The 15684-nt window shown below is 36.1% G+C and overlaps 1 protein-coding gene across 2 annotated transcripts in view; it reads left to right on the forward strand.

The window, feature by feature from the left end:
* Window positions 1–2085: 2085 nt before the first annotated feature.
* The window catches only part of LOC112055110 (G-protein coupled receptor 52-like), a 36880-nt gene continuing 23281 nt past the window's right edge, over window positions 2086–15684 (forward strand). Inside the window, exon 1 of one of the 2 annotated variants that reach the window (XM_052890686.1) lies at window positions 2086–2403. The gene's annotated coding sequence lies outside the window, so the exon portion shown is untranslated. The remainder of the gene's footprint in view (window positions 2404–15684) is intronic. The other variant, XM_052890688.1, reaches the window with a different exon arrangement.

Genomic DNA, 15684 nt, shown 5'->3' on the forward strand with positions numbered 1-15684 from the left:
ACATACCAGAAAAATACATAAAAATAAAGGAATTCATGATTTTTCACAATTCTACCCTAAAAGGGTTAAAAAAGAGTTGAATGTTTTTCTAATATAAATTTGTTATGAATTACATTTTTGTAAAATGATTAGTAGACTATTTATTATATGTATACATTACAAACATGCGAAAATAAAAATAGGAAGGGCTGAAATAAGGGTTGTAAGCTTACATCGAATTTACGCGAACGAAGTCGCGGGCGTCCGTTAGTGATATATTAAATTACATTGCCTTGGTTTACTGCATGCGCACACTGTGGTAATCCATGATAGCTTAATAGGTCGTTGTCGAATGTAGGTCGTGACACGGACTTCATAGAGTTCAATAAGTATTTACCCCACCTAGTTAAGCGATTACTTTGTGTGACAACTGGTAGGTATCTACCATTTGTAAGTAAGCTATTACTTACAAGCGTTAATTGCGCCTAACTATTGCCTCATTGGTTGAATGGTTAATTGCTCATGTGGACAATGAGGTTCCGGTTAAAACCAAAACGCTGGAACACAATTTGAAAGTCAAAATTAATTTGTTTCAAGCAATTCCTCTTTAACTAACATCGATCGATCGATCAACCCATATTAGGCTCACTGCTGAGCTCGAGTCTCCTGTTAGAATGAGAGGGATGAGAGGGATCTTTAGAGCCATGATAGCCCAGTGGATATGACCTCTGCCTCCGATTCCGGATGGTATGGGTTCGAATCCGGTCCGGGGCATGCACATCCAACTTTTCAGATGTGTGCATTTTAAGAAATTAAATATCACGTGTCTCAATCGGTGAAGGAAAACATCGTGAGGAAACCTGCATACCAGAGAATTTTCTTAATTTTTTGCGTGTGTGAAGTCTGCCAATCCGCATTGGGCCAGAGTGGTGGACTATAGGCCTAATCCCTCTCATTCTGAGAGGAGACTCGAGCTCAGCAGTGAGCCGAATATGGGTTGATGACGACGAATTCCTCTCTGTTTTAAGTAGGTTTCGTTTTGAACACCTTTAAAAGGTTGTAGGGACTACCATCGGAAAAAGAAAGTTATTTTAAAGTAAGCTATATAGGTACTCGGAGTATCGCAGCGCGAACGAATAAAAATGTGGTCCCCAGAAGAACCAAATTCACAGACAAAGGTTAACGAGCTGCGAAGCTGAAGTGGCAATGGGCGGGGTACATAGTTCGAAAGGTCGATGGACTTTGGGGTTCCAACGTGCTGGAATGGCGACTCTGCACTGGAAAGTGCTGTGTTAGTCGATCCTTCACCAGGTGATCTGACCATATCAAGCGAGACGCAGGGATTCGCTGGATGCGCGTGGCTCAGGATCGTGATGTGTGGAAGTCCCTACAAAACGCCTTGTGTGTTTCTACTATAATTGGCGAATTATGCTCATCCTTCTTACTACGTACCCTATACACATCCTTGATGTCACTTTTGTCCATTTTGCAATTAACGGAATTTGACAAACATAGTACCATATCAATAAGGTTCTCTTTAGATTCTCCACTCATTTTTGGTACATTTTTAATTTCAATATTTGATTTGCGAGCATACATTTGCAAGTCCTCAACTTTGTTTTCGAGTAAGGTTATATACTCTCTGTCTTTCTTTGACTGGTTCTCAAGTTGTTGTATTTTATCTTTAAAAGCTTCGTTTTGTGCCGTTAGATATGCAATAGATTTTTCAATACTTGAGTTAGACTCCCGGATTTCAGTAACCACAAGGCTAATCTTTTTTATTTCCTTTTGTTGGTTAGCCATGAGTGAGGATATGAAGCTCTTTATATCGGAAGTGTCATCCTCCTCCTCCCTCCTGCGCTTAACACGAGCGCAAACGATATTTGGAGGTGTTTTATACATATCAGTTTGAAGTAAATCAGTTTCCGACAAAGATATGTCCATTATTTGAGTTCTAAAGTAATCAATTGATAATTAATAAACCGATATTATAAATAAAATAAACAGATCTCAGAAAATATTTCAGTTCAAGATTACGGTAGAAGTTCAAGTTCACAATTCACATGCAAAGATTCAATTCGCCGGTGAGCGTCTCATCGCATCAAACTTTGTAGGTAATTCAATCGTGAGTCACCCTCATACACCGGGCGCGCGGTGACACTTGCAATGTAAACGGTATTTTTTGTCGATGTGAAATACAAAGTTGTGATTAGTATAATTATTGTGGTTATCTTTAACTATAAATTGTGGATATTAGTGGAATTTTGGTTTGTTGTTTCTGATAGTGATATTCTGGCGTTGTTTAACCACTATTCACGAGTTTTTGCTGGAGTTCAGTGCCGGTTCCCAGTCAAAACAGTTTTGATTTATAGCTTTTCGACAAATGTATATTTTTCGGAAATAACCTTCCCAATTGTTACTCACGTAAGTATCTTTCACTTTATGTGTATTTAGAGCACTTTACACAGTTTTAGATAATTTTAGATAATTATTAGGCAAATAAACTTTTGTTTACGTACTCGCGCCACTAGCGCCAGAGCGAAGAGCGCCATATATCTATCTTCTATATATTAGCAGATATAGTACCTTTTGTGTTTTAAAAATTATAAATTTTATATACTTAGGTTTGCGTCATTATTTATGCTACTTAACTTAAATCCTTATCAAAATAAATTATTTAAGGGTAGGGGTAAGGTAGGGAAGGTATAGGGTAGGGTAGGGTAGGGTACAGGTAGGGTAGGGGTTGTGTAAGGGTAGGGTAGGGTGGGGTAGGGCAGGGTAGGGGAGTGTGTGCCTAGGTTAGGGGTAGGGTAGGGGTAGGGCCTACCCCTATCCTAGGGGTAGGGAAAGGGAAGATTACGGGTAGAGTAGGGTACGGGTAGGAGGATACAGTTAGGGTACGGGTAGGGTAGGAGTAGGGTAGAGGTAGGAGTCTGTCTGTTTGCCTTTTTTTTGACAGGGCATCACGCTTAAACTACAGAATGAATTCAAATGATACTTAAGACGATTTGAGACCATAATACGTAGAAGGATAATAGGATACTTTTTGTCGCGAAAACAAAATCAGAAATGGGTGAAGTAGGGGTAGAAAGTTTGTACGGAAAGTCCTTAATTTTTCTAGGTACATTTGTAAATGTAAAATGATAAGTGGACTATTTATTAGGTATAAGTTATAAAACTTGCAAAATAGAATGTGAAATAGGGGTTGAAAGTTGACATCGATTTTTACGCGGACGAAGTCGCGGTTTCGATCGGCAATTGATGCGCGCGACTCTCAACGTAGTTGTGGGTATTATCAGATTTTCTAAATCAATGTTGCAGTTTCAATGAATTAACGGACGGGTGACAATACTCCGTTGTTTATTACGTAACTTGCTTAATATTGTCCTTTTGTATGGTGTATATTGACATTGAATTTGTGTTTTGTGGTGAACTTCTTACGCTTTTTAACCGACTTCCAAAAAGGAGGAGGTTCTACGTTCGGCTGTATGTATGTTTTTTTTTATGTATGTCCAGCGATAATTCCGTCATTTGTGAACCGATTTTGAAAATTCTTTTTTTGTTTTAAAGGGTTTGATTTCAGGGTGGTCCCATTTTTTTCATGTCAGGATCTGATGATGGCATCCTGGAGAAATGGAGGGAAACTTTCGAAAATTGTAGGGACGGCTAGTGCGTTTGTTAGTGTTTCCATAAGGTATTTTAAACCACTACAATTTTATGAAGGTCTGGAGTTGGTCTGATGATGGAGCCGAAACACAGACGATGGAACTCGTCAACGATTTACAGCAGGTATCTTTTGTTTGGGCTAAATTTATTTGTATTGATGAGAACTTTCCACCTAGATGGGTTGTGACTGTATTAAGGGTCTGGTGATGAAGGCGAAGGATAGTTAAGGGAACTCCTCGACGGTTCACAGTAGCTACCTTGTGCTTTGACTTGATAATTTTGTATTGATGAGAACTTTCCACCTGGATAGGTTGTGACTGTATTAGGGGTCTGGTGACGAAGATGAAGGAGAGTTAAGGGAACTCCTCGACGGTTCACAGTAGCTACCTGTTTGGACTTGATAAATTTTATATTGATGAGAACTTTCCACCCATAAGGATTGTGACTGCATAGGGGGTCTGGTGATGAAGACGGAGGACAGTCACCTTTCACGTTTTTCTGAATATTCATATTACGTGTGGATAAAGGGGGAGTGAAATTTTGCATATGAGTTAAGGTAGTATTTTTATTAAAATTGGGATTGTAGGACTTAGATACTTATCATAAGAAAATAACGTTTCAACTAATTTCTTATTAATTTTTGTTCACTCTCAGTAGGTGAGCTAACACTAAAAATTAAAAAATAAAAATTTGAATAAAAAAAATTCAACCGACTTTCAACTCAAAAATTATCCTAAACTAAAAAGCAAAAAATAACATCTTACCTATGTGCTACCTTCTGATCAGTTTGAAGGCGGTGCCAATCTAGTGTCATGTTTTAATTAAAGCCGTTTCTGAAAGAACCACAGAAATTTTGTAATTTAAACGGCTTAAATTAAAACATCACTGGCTTGGCACCGCCTTCAAACTGATCAGAAGGTAGCACATGGGTAAGATGTCATTTTTTGCTTTTTAGTTTAGGATAATTTTTGAGTTAAGGGTCGCTTGAATTTTTTTTATTAAAATTTTTAATATAAATCAACGACCTACCGAACTATATTAACCCACACTCTCGATGTATAATATTTGCTGATGATGTATCGATTCTATCCAAGTGTTCAGATGAGACTGATTGCGAAAATTTCATACCTGAAAATCTAAATAATATCCAAACATATTTAAATTCAAATAACCTAGAAATTAATCTAAAAAAAAACTAAAATAATACAATTCCGGCCGCACCAAAAACAACCGTTGGATCTAGAATCGCTTGAGAACAATACTAATATTGAAGAAGTTGCAGTTTTTACTCTCCTCGGGCTAACTATTGATACCCACCTGAACTGGAAAAACCATATCCACAATCTAACCATAAAGCTCTCACGTTTTGTATATGCCCTTGGTATACTGAAAGCAAATACAAATTATGAAACCGCGCTCACTGCCTATTATGCAAACGCATATACCTGGATAAGGTATGGGATAATTCTCTGGGGTGAAAGTACCGACGCCGAGGATATCTTCATCCTCCAAAAAAAATGTATGCGCATCCTAGCAAATATAAAACCGCGCGTAAGCTGTAGACCTCACTTTTTAGACTAAAAAATTCTGACTCTACCATCAATCTACATAATGGAGACAGCTTTATTTGTTAGGAAATACTCCTATCTATACAATAAAAACGATAGAAGCACGCGCCGGAAAAATAAAATGATATACCCTAACTATAAACTTAAAATGTCGAACAGTGGACCATTATACCGATCGATAAAAATTTATAATAAAATCCCGAAATATATCACAGAGGAAAATAATGATAAGACATTTGAGCAGAAACTTAAGAAATGGCTTATAAATAACTGTTTCTATAAAATAGATTAGTTTTTACAATTTTAAACCCGACTTTATTTATCCAAGACCTCAAGAGCACGACAGCCTACAAATTTTGAAACTATCAATTTATAAATAACTAAAAATTTATTGATATTTTATTTTAAAACTTGGGCATTATTTTATTTTAAAACTTGGACATTGCTCATTTATCCCATTATTTTGACAATTGTAATTGAGTGGATATGTTTATTTAATTTTATTAGCGTTAATTAATCTACTATTATGACATTACTATACCTGACATTTATATTATTTAAAAACTTGAACATTCTAATTTAATTCTATAAATGTTCCGCTCAAGTTTCTACTTCATTTTTATCTTATTTTAATTTTGTCTAATGAAATGTAATATATTTTATCTCTTATTATTGCATGTAACATTATTATTTTTAGCAATGCCCTGACAGGACCGTATCATGCATGCTAAGCCTATGTATTAGTTTGTAAGTGCATGGATGCTAAGTAAATAAATATCTCAATATCTCAATAAGTAGACTAACGAAAAGAAATTCATTTTCAGGGTTCCGAATCTCAAAAAGAAATAACGGAACCTTTAATTCAAATTCAAATTTCATTTCTATTGAGGGTTCTAAACGTGCCTCGGTCCGAGAAGAGCCCAAAACAAACCCAGACAAGGTTTATTTTTGTTTACTACCATTTTACAAACTTACTTATCTAGAACTAAGTACACAATCGTATAGTGCAGTTCAACACCAAGCCGTTTTATCATCTCTATAATCCTTATCACTATAATAAGACTATAATAAAAGCTTGCGTTTAATAAAAACTTTGAACTTTTTGAGTGCCATGCAAGTAGCTTCATGTGGCAGTTTATTATAAAAACGTATGCAATTACTTTTAAAAGAGTTAAAAAATTTTTGTAACCTATTGTGGCGTGCAACAATTTTATTTTTATTTCTGACATTAATATCATTACTATCACTTTAATTTGCCTTCTTTAATTTGCTTACGTTTTTATGAACATACAAAAAATTCTCAAATATGTACTTACAATGTACAATCATAATATTTTTTATTTCTTTAAATTTCTCCCTTCTCTCGGATCTCGGAAGCGCGTGCAAGTAGTAAGTTGGAATTAACGTACAATCGGCTGGCCTATTCACTATTTTAGTTTATAAATTTTAGTATATAAAAATCAAATCTTTAACCACGGAAAATACAAATCTCAGTAAAGCCGTCGAATCCCTATCCACTAGACTGAATATGATTGAACAACATTCTCTCGAAAACAATCTCGAAGTTAATGGAATCCCGGAAAATAAATCTGAAAACCTTTATTCAGTCATCAATCAACTCGGTGTGGCAGTGTCCTTGCCTATACCTAAAACTGATATATTAACGTGTACTAGAGTTCGTAAAATGGATGACAAGAATAACAGACCTCGTACCGTGGTAGTAAAGCTCCGAAATACCAAAGTGAGGGACTCCATCATCGCTGCAGTATCGAAGTTCAATAAAAGTAAACCTAATGATCGCCTGAACTCGAGTCACTTAGGATATGGAGTAAATAAATCCTACATATTTGTATCGGAACACCTATCCCCTTATTATAAGGCGCTACACGCACGTACTAGATTGGTAGCAAAAGAAAAAAGTATTCGGTACGTCTGGGTAAGGAATGGAAGGATATTCATTAGAAAAAATGACCAGTCGCCAGCGAAACAGATAAAATGTTATGAATCTCTAAACCATCTATAACTTACAATTCCACTATACGAGCCCTGTTATTGTTATTTTACACTAATGTTTAATATCTACTATCAAAATTTTCGTGGTATGAACACTAAATTAGATGATATTCGACTAGCGACATTGCAAACCAAGTATGACATGATAGTAGCAACAGAAACATGGTTGGATAACTCAGTTTTGGACAGCGAACTCTTTTCCAATAAATATAACATATACAGAAGAGACCGTAGCACCACCAATACACCAGCAAAAAAGGCGGAGGTGTGCTATTTGCTGTATCCACCAAATTTGATTCGCGACGACTAGACCATTATGAGAGTGGGCATGAAGATCTCTGGGTTACTATTAAGTTCAAAACTAATGGAGTGTCAAAAAATATTCTATTCTGCATATTATATCTCCCTCCACCAGTTGCTCTTAATACTCTTAACTCGGTTATTGACAATGTAAACTCAGTCTTGCAGTCCTATCAAGGGGACATCTTAATCCTTGGTGATTTTAACCTAGGTTTTATTAATTGGACTCCAATAACTCTTATATCTGTTCACCATCAAATTATAGAAACTCCTTAGGCTTAGCACTAATAGACTTCTTATCATTGAATAATCTAACCCAATGTAACTGTGTACAGAATCACAATGGACGCGTCTTAGATTTGGTGTTGGCTAACTTCAGCAATATAAAAGTGACTAATTCTCTTGAACGATTAAGTAAATTAGATCCACATCATCCGACTTTAGATATTGAAATCACCTTTGAAACCACTAACTTTCTTAACTGTAAAACATTTACTACTCATTGTTTTAGAAAAGCTGACTATGATGTAGTAAATTCTGAATTGAGGCGCGTCGACTGGGATCTCGAACTACAAACCTGCACTGATGTCAATATCATGGTTGAAAAATTTTACGCTATTATTAACACAATCATAAATTTAACAATTCCAAAGATAAAAAAAAGACCAAAAGGATCTTGTCTGGTTCACTTCTAACTTAATCAAGTTAATTGCAGAAAAAGAGAAAATAAGACGTAGACTTAAAATATATCACAATTCCAGAGATGAGTTTGATTTATCTTTACCCAAGAGGCGAGTCGATACGGTAACAAGATCTTGATATTCTAACTACATTAAGGGAACTGAACAGGCAATCGTGAAGGCTCCAAAAAAATCATAACGTACATAAAAGAGCGAAAGGTTACTTATAGCGAAATCCCATCTCACATGACCCTTGACAACGATACGGCCACCTGTGGTAAAGATATTTGTAATCTATTCGCGAAACAGTTTTCTTCGACGTTTACAACATCTACACTTAGCGCAACAACAAATGTTCCAAATCTCTTTCCCCAAAAAAGTCTAAAAAAATCTCTACAAACCTCAACATGTCCTGATATCTGGAAAACCGCAAATATTTTACCGATATTTAAAAAAGGCGCCAAAAATAACACTCGCAATTATCGACCCATCTCTTAACACATTCTCGAAAATCTTTGAAAAACTTATATTAACCAACTACTCTAATAATATTATTTCAGTTGACCAACACGGATTCTGTCGAAACAGATCAACGATATCAAATCTGGTAGGCTATGTATGTATCTAAATGTGTTGATAACACACACATTCTCGAAAATCTTTGAAAAACTTATATGCCCCCTATTAACCAACTACTCTAATAATATTATTTCAGTTGACCAACACGGATTCTGTCGAAACAGATCAACGATATCAAATCTGGTAGGCTATGTATGTATCTAAATGTGTTGATAAAAAATTACAAATTGACTCCATATATACTGATTTCAGTAGTGCTTTCGATAAGGTAGACCACAGTATTTTAATTCTAAAGCTATGTGGTTACGGGATCCACGAGCCATTGCTCTCGTGGTTTAGGTCATATCTGACGAATAGAACACAAAGGGTGACTATTAACGGCCATATCTCTGATCCTTTTATTGCCACTTCAGGAGTACCTCAAGGATCTTATTTAGGGCCTATTTTGTTCACTATGTTCATAAACGATATAACTGATAATATACGCCACAGTAAATGTTCCATTTTCGCCGACGACCTAAAGATCTATCGCATAATAAACACTATTGAAGACAGCTATCTGTTGCAAAGTGACATCAACTCTATCCAGGACTGGTGTGATTGTAACAAAATGATCCTTAACGTTTTAAAATGCGCGCATATTAAATTCACTCGTAAGAAAAAGAATACACTGATGACTAAATATTTCATACAAAATCAACAGATTGAAGAGGTCACAGTTATAAGGGATCTCGGTATTATGATTGATACCAAACTTACATTTAAAGACCATATCGACCAAATACTCGCTAGAGCATGGAAATTGTTGGGGTTCATTAAACGTAATACCAAAGATTTCAGAACAACTAACTCAATTTTACACTTATATTACGCTTTGATTCGAAGTATTCTGGAGTATGCAGTCTCGGCATGGAACCCGCACTATAAAACACATACGGAAAGAATTGAGCGTATACAGCGTTCCTTCACTAGGTATCTCGCTTTCAAGGATCCCACTTCTCGATACAGAGCAGATTACAAAACAAGATTGCACCACTATAAAATGCAATCCCTTGATAAACGTAGGCGTGTAGCGGATCTTGTTACCTTATACAAAATAGTCAATAGCTCAATAGATTCTCCGGACCTGTTGTATGAGGTAAACCTTAATACACAGCGACGAAATCCAAGACGTCCCCTACCGATAACTTTTATACCTCACTTCTCACATAGTAGGAAGGAATTCTCCAATAAATCGCTTTATTAACGAATACAACAGTCTGACCCGCCATGATATTGATATCTTTCAGGACACCTTGTTTAGTTTTAAAAGGAAATTGACATCATTTCTGTAAATATTATTATTATTGTTATTTTTATTAATTAATTGTATTATTGTTTATTTTTATATATATATATTTTTTTAACTTGAAGTGACATTTATTTTAAATTTTAACTTTAGCTTATGTATTAATTAATGACATCCCTTTCTTAAACTCAATTAGCTCATATTATTTATTTATTTATTTATTTACAATATACATAATTAAATCAAGAAAGTTTACAATACTAATTAAAGTGTCAAAATCAAAATTTTGACACTTTAATTAGTATTGTAAACTTTCTTGATTTTGACATTTTAATTAATATTGTAAATAAATAAATAAATAATATGAGCTTACTTCGCCTTCGCCTTCAAACTGATCAGAAGGTAGCACATAGGTAAGATGTTATTTTTTGGTTTTCAGTTTAGGTTAATTTTAGAGTTGGAAGTCGGTTGAATTTTTTTTATTAAAAAATATAATTTAAATCCTCTTACCAAGACCTTTCATTTGATGTATCACATTATGAAGTTAGTAAAAGATTTTTTTTCAACTTTCCAGCTTACCCCTCATAAGTGCCCCCATATTCAAATTTTATCTATTCACAATACATCCCTGTATTTGGGTCACAAGAATTGATATGCGTACCAAATTTCAATTGGATTGGTCCAGTACATTAGGAGAAAACAGACAGACATTAAAATGTGTGTGAGTGAGATTATAAGAATTCCGTTTTTGTACTACGTACGTTCGGAACCCTAAAAAACCTAAAATCTTTACGTTAAACGGAGAGGTTGACAGAGAATAAACTTTATAGTTAGTTAATTTTTAAACCTGATTTAGTATTAAAATTATATAAGTTGAAACTTTGCAGTTTCCTTATACAATATTCATAACTATCGTGCTAGAATCTTTCCCTTGCTTTGCCTTTACAATAATTATTTGAGAATTAATACCTATAAATTAAAACCTGCCAACAGATGGCGCTGTATCATTCTATATCGCGCTTCAAGAGTTCGTTTGAATATCCATAATAGTCTATTGTGCACATGCCTACACCGGCGACTCCAGATAAACAAATTCAATTTTTGAAACGGATACCGTTTTGGTACCTGTCAGAATTCAGATGTACTATAGTCTATAACAATATATCTAAACGAGCTGATAATATGATAATTATTAGTCTCAGTTATTAAGATCCCGTATTTAACATGACCTTCACCTTCACCGACCTGTCAACCTGATTTTAAGCTGAACTGAACAACCTGAAGCTTTTTAAATCGAATTAAATATATAATTTTTTTTAAGTTTTCACTGGTTTAAGAGACTAATTTCATATTTATACCAATCGAGCAAACGAAAGTACATATTAATTTTACTATTTTTTCTTCGTCACAACTCTTAGGTTGGCAGGTATAAACAGGTAAATCGATACTAGTAGCTAGCACTGCAGGCTAATTCACTATCTTTGACGTACCTATGCTACTTGACTTATTAAACGAAATTGAGATTCTGTGTACTCGTAGCAAATGTCATCCGGTGCCTACTGGTGGATATCATACAATATGTAGATGACATTTCTCAATTAATTTCATATTTTATTATCAACCTATTAAAATATTAGGTTGATAATAAAGACCAAAATAGTGTACAGGTCAGCTGGTCTGGTTAATGAATTAAAGTTAAGTTAAATTTCATTACGGACACGTCGGTAGATATAGGGTTGTTTGTGAAAAATCATCTTTATTTTAATAGGTTGATAATAAAGACCAAAATAGTGAATAGGCCAGCTGGTCTGGTTAATGAATTAAAGTTAAGTTTTTCATTACAAACACGGCGGTAGGTATAGGCTAACTACACTGTCCACAGCTCACGCACGATGAGGTGCCAGTTTACATTAAAAAAGAAATAAGCAATGTCTCAAACTTTCAAAATGAACTTGAATTATAATTGTATCATTGTCTGATGTCTGTCGACAAGAATATCATTTATGCTTTCACGGTCAGGGTCACTGTCACTTATGAGATAACCAATCTACGTAGCTGTCGGTTGTCATTTCTTAATTATAAAAACCGGACAAGTGTGAGTTGGACTCGCCCACCGAGGGTACCGTAGTTAATATATATTTGCTTAACGGTTAATTTCGATGATAGATTTACTTCAAATACAGGCTATTTGTTTTACGATTTAATACAATTATGTATATATGACTTGATGACATCATGATCCACCTGTTACGAGAAAATGTGGATCATCATCATCATCATCATCCACTGCTGGACATTATCTCTTTCTTGGACATCCAAACAAAATGGTATCGAGCTCCGCGGCTCAGATCAGCGGCTCCCTGCAACCCGCGCATACCTACATACACATAGGTGCTGGAATGTAACATTATTACTTGCCAAATTTCATAGTTCTAGGTCAACAGAAAGTACTCTGTGAATGTTGATTACTTTGAAACAAAAATAATTTGTTTTTGTGGCTTAAACAGCCATATTTTCATTTTTTTATATCAAACTAGCGGACGCCCGCGATTTCGTCCGCGTAAAAATTGATGTAAACTTCTCTACCTCTACCTTACCCGGCTCGTAAACCTACCCAACCCTACCCTACCCTACCCCTACCTTACTCCTACCCTACCGCTAACGCTAACCCTACCCTCCCCCCACCTTACCCCTACCCTAACCCTACCCGTAACCTATCCATACCCTATCATACCCTACCCCTAATCTACCCCTACCCTACCCCTACCCTACCCCTACCTTACTCCTACCCTACCGTTAACCCTAACCCTTCCCTACCCCTACCTTATCCCTACCCTAACCCTACCCTACCCGTACCCTACCCCTACCCTACCTTACCCTACCCTACCCCTATCCTACTCCTCCCCTACCCTATACGCTCCATATCCTTCCCCTACCTCTACCTTGCCCCTACCCTACACTACCCCTACCTTATCCGTACCCTACCCTACCCTACCCTACACTTTCCCTAAATTACCCCTACCCTACCTCTATCCTACCCCTTCCATACCCCTATCCTATCCCTACCCTCAGCAAAATTGGTCCAGCCTTTTGTGCGTAGTGCATTGACCAAAAGACTATAATTTCCCAAGCGACTTCTATGTTAATACTATAAAGAGGTAAAGTTTGTGTGGTTGTCGGGGTAATCTCTGGATCTACTGGACCGATTTGGAAAATTCTTTTACCAACAGAAAGCTACATTATTTGCGAGTGTCATAGGCTATGTTTGGTTCTCATATTCACACGGGAACGGGAACCATGTAATTGAAACCGCAGGGCGTCATATAGCGCCATTTCTGCGACTTTCAGAAATTTTGTATTATCTCCGAAACTATATAACTAATTAACATACTGTAAATGGCAAATCTTATCTCTATAATATGCTTGTGATTATTCAATAATTTATTTTGATAAGGGTTAAACCCTTATCCTCCCTAGGGGAGGAGTAGGATAGGGGTAGGGTACTTACAAACTTTACCTCTTTATACTATTAGTATAGATATAGAAGTCTGATTTTTTCACAGCTTCACGGTACCATTAGACCTGCAGGCTAATTCACTATCTTTGACTTAAGCTAGTTGACATATACATATACGATTACGAAATTGAGATTCTATATAACAACGGTGTCTACTACTTGATGGATATCATAGAAGGTATACGACATTTTGTCAATTGATTTGATGTTTATTTTAATAAGCTCATATTATTTATTTATTTATTTACAATATTAATTAAAATGTCAAAATCAAGAAAGTTTACAATACTAATTAAAGTGTCAAAATTTTGATTTTGACACTTTAATTAGTATTGTAAACTTTCTTGATTTAATTATGTATATTGTAAATAAATAAATAAATAAATAATATGAGCTTATTAAAATAAACATCAAATCAATTGACAAAATGTCGTATACCTTCTATGATATCCATCAAGTAGTAGACACCGTTGTTATATAGAATCTCAATTTCGTAATCGTATATGTATATGTCAACTAGCTTAAGTCAAAGATAGTGAATTAGCCTGCAGGTCTAATGGCACCGTGAAGCTGTGAAAAAATCAGACTTCTATATCTATACTAATAGTATAAAGAGGTAAAGTTTGTAAGTACCCTACCCCTATCCTACTCCTCCCCTACCCTATACGCTCCATATCCTTCCCCTACATCTACCTTGCCCCTACCCTACCCTACCCTACACTTTCCCTAAATTACCCCTACCCTACCTCTATCCTACCCCTTCCATACCCCTATCCTATCCCTACCCTCAGCAAAATTGGTCCAGCCTTTTGTGCGTAGTGCATTGACCAAAAGACTATAATTTCCCAAGCGACTTCTATGTTAATACTATAAAGAGGTAAAGTTTGTGTGGTTGTCGGGGTAATCTCTGGAACTACTGGTCCGATTTTAAAAATTCTTTCACCAGTAGAATGCTACGTTATCGGGGAGTGCTATAAGCTATATTTTATATTTCTATCATATATAACTACTGAGTTATCGCGGGTTTTCTCTTACAGGTCGGACCGAAAAACTTACTTATTCGCATGCGCTGCCTCAACCATTGCGTATAACTGAAATAAATGTATGGAGGCTTTTTGAACCTTTAAAAGTTCAACAAAAAAGTCCGCGACACCATATATCTATCTTTTATATTTTAGCAGATATAGTACCTTTAGTACTTTAATAAATTATTTAAATTTTAAACTAAGGTTTACGTCATTATTTACACAACTAAATAATTTATTTTGATAAGGGTTTAACCCTTATCAAAATAAATTATTGAATAATCACAAGCATATTATAGAGATAAGATTTGCCATTTACAGTATGTTAATTAGTTATATAGTTTCGGAGATAATACAAAATTTCTGAAAGTCGCAGAAATGGCGCTATATGACGCCCTGCGGTTTCAATTACATGGTTCCCGTTCCCGTGTGAATATGAGAACCAAACATAGCCTATGACACTCGCAAATAATGTAGCTTTCTGTTGGTAAAAGAATTTTCCAAATCGGTCCAGTAGATCCAGAGATTACCCCGACAACCACACAAACTTTACCTCTTTATAGTATTAACATAGAAGTCGCTTGGGAAATTATAGTCTTTTGGTCAATGCACTACGCACAAAAGGCTGGACCAATTTTGCTGAGGGTAGGGATAGGATAGGGGTATGGAAGGGGTAGGATAGAGGTAGGGTAGGGGTAATTTAGGGAAAGTGTAGGGTAGGGTAGGGTAGGGTACGGATAAGGTAGGGGTAGTGTAGGGTAGGGGCAAGGTAGAGGTAGGGGAAGGATATGGAGCGTATAGGGTAGGGGAGGAGTAGGATAGGGGTAGGGTAGGGTAAGGTAGGGTAGGGGTAGGGTACGGGTAGGGTAGGGTTAGGGTAGGGATAAGGTAGGGGTAGGGAAGGGTTAGGGTTAACGGTAGGGTAGGAGTAAGGTAGGGGTAGGGTAGGGGTAGGGTAGGGGTAGATTAGGGGTAGGGTATGATAGGGTATGGATAGGTTACGGTAGGGTTAGGGTAGGGGTAAGGTGGGGGGAGGGTAGGGTTAGCGTTAGCGGTAGGGTAGGAGTAA

This window comes from Bicyclus anynana, chromosome Z (genome assembly GCF_947172395.1).
Source record: "Bicyclus anynana chromosome Z, ilBicAnyn1.1, whole genome shotgun sequence".
In the NCBI taxonomy this organism is placed as follows: domain Eukaryota; kingdom Metazoa; phylum Arthropoda; class Insecta; order Lepidoptera; family Nymphalidae; genus Bicyclus; species Bicyclus anynana.